The 5,941-nt window shown below is 35.7% G+C and overlaps 1 long non-coding RNA gene across 1 annotated transcript in view; it reads right to left on the bottom strand.

The window, feature by feature from the left end:
• The window catches only part of LOC111088658, a 60,034-nt gene that overhangs the window by 36,326 nt on the left and 17,767 nt on the right, over window positions 1–5,941 (bottom strand). Inside the window, exon 2 of the long non-coding RNA XR_002613119.1 lies at window positions 5,277–5,511. This is a non-coding gene — a long non-coding RNA (uncharacterized LOC111088658). The remainder of the gene's footprint in view (window positions 1–5,276; window positions 5,512–5,941) is intronic.

Below are 5,941 nucleotides of genomic sequence, written 5' to 3'. Positions count from 1 at the left end.
ATACCCGTGTTGGGCAGAACACAGATAGCCCATTGTGTAGCTTTGTGCTTAATTACAAACAAACAAAGCATTGATGCCCCCCCCAGTGGCACAGCGTTATGTCTGCGACTTACAACGCTAGAATCCGGGTTTCGATACCCGTGTTGGGCAGAACACAGATAGCCCATTGTGTAGCTTTGTGCTTAATTACAAACAAACAATTATACGTAGTTTTATACAATCGTTGTTTCTTCCAAAATCTTATTTCGTATATATTTTGGGTCTTTATTAATTTATGAAAAATATTTTTTCTTTTGTATTTCTCATTATTCAAAAGAAACATAATAGTGTCTTTTTTTGAAGAACAACATTTAAAAATTTATCTCGCTGTTCAGTGATCAAAAGAACACTGTATTGTTTGTTTGTTGAATTTCGCATAAAGCTACACAAAGGGCTATCTGTGGCTCTGCCCACCACGGGTATCGAAACCCGGTTTCTAGCGGTATAAATCCGCAGACATGCCGCTGTGCCACTAGGGGGCGCGAGTTTAGTATATAACCGCTAAGCCCTAAAAACAAAGCAAGCATCTTTAATACAAGATAAATATTACAATAATTCTATAGAATTTGTTCTCAATTACTTCCATGAAAACGAAAAAACGTGACTTTTTTTATGTTTGAAATCCGACATAAATTATTGTTAACACTATGTTTGAAACAACATTTCACTCGACAAATCGTGGTGAAATTATATTAGTGTAAAGTTTGTAAAAGGAGAAGTGATACAGAAAATGGCAGGAATATGAACAAACACCACATAAGGTAAAGTTCTGCCTCTTCTCATTAGAAACAGCTGCTAAGCTTGAAATGGCCATTCAGTTTCTAATGTCTCAGCTGATACAGCCGTTAAACAATCGATGAGCTAAAAGCGTCTTAAAAGCTTTGTGTAACACTAATATACACGTGATTGTCTGGAATAACATTTTAGTTAGTTAACCAATTGATATGACTGAATCTATCACACTGGTTTTTTTTTTTTTTTTGCCATTAGGATTCTGAAAAAAGAAAGAAATTTTGTCATGTATAGCTCGATACTTCTAATCAATAAATAGGTTAAACCAACTGTGTCATTTGGATCAAAATGTGATAATGTTGCCGGTATAAATAATGATTCAAATAACGAGCTCATTTTTTTTCTTTCGTATGTTTAAAATTGTGTTTGTCTCTAGTTAAGCACAAAGCTATAAAATGGGCTATCTGTGCTGTGCCTACCACATATTTCGAAATCCTGTTTTTAGAGTTATACGCCTTCAGACTTACCGCTGTGCCACTGGAAGGAGAAGGGGGCTATGTATAGAAAACAAAATAACTGCGCTGTATTTCTGATGTCCGGCTCGGGATGATCCCCTTTGTTCCGTAATGTACTAGCACTTAGCGATAATGTTAAAAAAACATCAATAATTCAAGGCAGGGGAACGGAGTATCAACTACAACATGTTTACTTCAGAGGGTTTGGTTTGGTTTTAATTTCGCCAGCCGTCCCTAATTTAGCGGTAAAAGACTAGAGGAAAGCCAGCTAGTTAACATCACACGCCGCCAACTATTTGGCTACTCTTTTAACAACGAATAGTGAGATTAGATTGAGTCTGGATTGGTCGAAATATGGAGGAATATCATGCCATAAGTCCTAATTTTGCGTTTTTATTTTACGTTTGATTTCTGTAAAATCAAAAGAAAAGCATAAATCCCAAATATGTCCGACTTTTTCTACTGGGGTTGTCGTAAAGTATTTTTGTGTCAAGCCATATTTGGATTTATGCAGGCAAAAATGTGAGTTTTTGTAATGCTTGATCTTTGACTTTCTAATATCGAAATTGTGGCATAAATTAAACAAATTAAAACATAATCTGGGCGTATTTGCCCAACATACACGCCATCCAATTTCAAGACGATCGGCAAGGGAACAAAGGAGTGGCGCACAGTTGTAATTGCAGGTTGGAAAGAAAAAGAAAAACATAGGAAATATAATATGTCCCTTTTTCTCTGGGGGAAAAAGGACTATTAAGTGTAACTCTCAAATTATCAATTTGCTTTTTCACCATTCACTACCGATTATGGTCCAAATATTGAACACTTTTGCCTATTACGACATTCGGTTTACTAATTCAGAACACTGGCGAACTCACTCATTTTCTATGTAAAATGAGCCAGGCGTGGCCTTGTGATTAGCATGTTCGGACTGTGAATCCGAGGATTCGTGGTTCGCGGCTATTTGCCGAAATAAAGAGTACTCCGCACTTTGAAGCTCTTGGCGTGTTATAAGAGCGATGATTAAATCCCACTATTCAGTCAGACAAGCGATGATCAAATCCTACTATTCATTAAGAAAAGCGATGATCGAATCCCACTATTCAGTAAGAAAGCGATGATCAAATCCCACTATTCAATCAGAGAAGCGATGATCAAATCCCACTATTCATTAAGAAAAGCTATGATCGAATCCCACTATTCAGTAAGAAAAGCGATGATCAAATCCCACTATTCCGTAAGAAAGGCGATGATCAAAGCCCACTATTCAGTCAGACAAGCGATGATCAAATCCTACTATTCATTAAGAAAAGCTATGATCGAATCCCACTATTCAGTATGAAAAGCGATGATCAAATCCCACTATTCAGTAACAAAAGCGATTATCAAATCCCAGTATTCAATCAGACAAGCGATGATCAAATCCCACTATTCAGTAAGAAAAGCTATGATCGAATCCCACTATTCAGTATGAAAAGCGATGATCGAATCCCACTATTCAGTAACAAAAGCGATGATCAAATCCTACTATTCAGTCACACAAGAGTTGGCGGTTAGTGCTGTTGGCTAGCTGCTTCCTCTTTAGTCTATCAGTTCAAACCGGCTATGCGCAGATAGTAATTAGTTGTATTGTTGATGGTATGTCTTACGAGACTCGTATATTATTAGGGACCCTGAAAACAACAAAGCCCATGGCCTCTGTTCACTTCCAAAATATTTCAAAGAATTTATAAAACATTCTTTAAAATGGCAGTTATGGTTGTCATTCATTTGAAATTTAACCGATGCGTACAAGTGTTTACATTTTATAAAATTCCAAGTTCTTCGATAGGAGGGGGTACAAAAGAAAGGTTAGTTTTCAATTAGGATCAAAACCAATGACACGTATGTAAGTATATTTAATATTTACAAGTTAACTAACTCGATCCCCTAATCCAGAAAGAGGGCTTATGTTATATTTATTATTTGTTCAAAATGGCTATAACTTATCCAAACTGCAAGATATATCCTATAAAATTACTGCATTAATTAAATTACTAGTCGAAACGAAACTTATATTAAAGCACGACATTTAAAAACGTCTCAAAAAGACTTAAATACAAGTTTACTGTATAAAAAAAAGTACCATAATAGACAATTTCAATTTCCATTTCAAAACAATATACCAATATTCTTGAAGCTATTAAAATTAAGTAAATTTAATGTCCTGGAAAGCTGAACGGGTAAGTCACCAAAAGTCTAAAATCTAAACTGATTTTGTTATACTTAATTAAATAATAAATCTCTAATAATGATATACTGAGCATACAGAATGAGAGTAAGCTGTTCTGTTATCGCCCCATTTGGTTCACCAAGTCAAGATGCGTGCCATCAATAATCATAATTTGATAAATGTTGTTGTTTTTTTCTATGATTTTAACTGTTGAATAGCTCAAGAATCATTTTCTAATCAACGATTATAGAGACCTAAAAAAATAAATCGCTGTCGTTTTATTATTCCATATAAAATTTGCATCAATTGTCATGAACATTTGGTACGTGACCATCAGCACAAACAAGGAATTTTTAATACAGTTGTGATGGTCGAACACTGACAGCAACTGTAGGCACTTCTGGCGTGTTTAATACAGTTCTTGATTTCTCTGAGTCACCGCGAGACAAGAAAAAAAAAAAAGAGTGCCTGTCAAAAACGCGAAACGTGTTGCGATTATACAACAAACGTATAAACGCGTTCAAGTGCGGTTGTACTGAATTACATTGCTATGAATGAACGCCTTGAATGAAGTCAATACAAAATGGCAAATGTATTTTTCTTCCAACTAGGAAATCCGACCTTGAAAATTATTTGTGCGTTACAAACCTATTCCCAAATAGCTGTACGATAAAAGAATACACAGTTTTAAAAAACGTATATCGCACAACCCTATCGCCAAAGTTTTAAGTTTAAGTTTGTTTCTGATATTTGCCAGTCGTCCCTAATTTTGAACTGATAGACTAAAAAGGGGAGACCAATCAACGGCATCCACAACAAGCTCTTGGACTACTCTAATCCAATAGTAATAGTTGACTTTCACTTTTATAAAGCAAAGAGCGGAGTGCGGCTATTTTTTAATTTATTACAATAACGGGACGTAAACCATGGACCCTCGGATGCACAACTCAACACGCTAACCACTAACCTAACGTCCGACTTCAGGAGTTTTAAGCAACCAAACATTGTGTTTCTTTTACCTTAATTATAAACAACACAAATGAAGTCACTTACAGAAAGCAATATACATTAATCAAGTAGCACAGTAAGCCTAAAAATCGTAATATTCAATGAAGTTACTTAAAGAAAGCAATATATATTAATCAAGTAACACAGTAAGCCTAAAAATCGTAATATTCAATGAAGTTACTTAAAGAAATCAAATATATATTAATCAAGTAACACAGTAAGCCTAAAAATCGTAATATTCAATGAAGTTACTTAAAGAAAGCAATATATATTAATCAAGTAGCACAGTAAGCCTAAAAATCGTATGTAAAACTATCAATTAGATATAACTTGGACTAAAGTGTAGAAAAATTAGTTCATCGTGTCGTAAAGTGAACATAATAGCAATGAACGTGAAACAGAACTGATGGTAAAAATATATACACAAAACATTTGAATAAAGCCATCAGTCCTGAGGAAATTTTTTCCACCAGCAGTATTTTTTTTGGGATGTTCTTTTCTCTACCATTTCCTGGCGGTCATGGCGGAACTGATTAGGATAATTTTAGTTTGTTTTTGTTTTCACAGGAATTGCAGGTAAACATTTGTTTTCTTTCTTTCTCCATCTTGGAGCTTATTTGTCCATGATTAGTTACAGCTTTATTTGTTTGTATAAATCAGGGTGAGAATTAATATTAATTATGTTTGATAAAGACAAATATATGGCATATTCTAAATTGTTCGTCATAAATATTAGGTTTTACGTGAAGGATGAATAGTTTTCGACTTACCTTTTCTTTAAGTAGTCCTCGTATCCTTGTCGCCTGTTCACGAAAATGCTGTAACGACCTTTCAAGTTCATGGCATCTTTCCTGCCAATTGACTTCAGTGTCCTGCTGCCACATGATGATGCTGACCCCACAGCTCCTCCCTTAGGAGGAGAAAGAACTCTGACGGTTAATCTCACAGTTGACGTAATTACCCTGAAGAAGCGTTCTGATTCACTGCACACTGTAATCCTCTATCCTACCGAGAGAAAAACAACCTTTAGAACTTGTAACTATGTATAATACAAGACATTTCCCATTTCTCAAAATTAAATGATTAAGGAAGCGAACAAGCTGCAAAGTGATTTTTTTCCTTCTTCATCTGTTAATAAACCTAAACCTAATGCTTTTGTTTGTTTGTTTGTTTTTTTAATTTCGCGTAAAGCCACACGAGGGCTATCTGCGCTAGCCGTCCATAATTTAGCAGTTTAAGACTAGAGGGAAGGCAGCTAGTCATCACCACCCACCGCCAACTCTTGGGCTACTCTTTCACCAACGAATAGTGGGATTGACCGTCACATTACAACGCCCCCACGGCTGAAAGGGCGAGCATGTTTGGTGGGACGGGGGATTCGAACCCGCAGATTGCGAGTAGAGCACCCTTACCACCTGGCCATGGTTTGTTTGTA

This window comes from Limulus polyphemus, unplaced genomic scaffold (assembly GCF_000517525.1).
Source record: "Limulus polyphemus unplaced genomic scaffold, Limulus_polyphemus-2.1.2 Scaffold4198, whole genome shotgun sequence".
NCBI lineage: Eukaryota > Metazoa > Arthropoda > Merostomata > Xiphosura > Limulidae > Limulus > Limulus polyphemus.
Note: the sequence above shows the minus strand (reverse complement) of the source record. Positions and strands in the feature narration are given on the sequence as shown.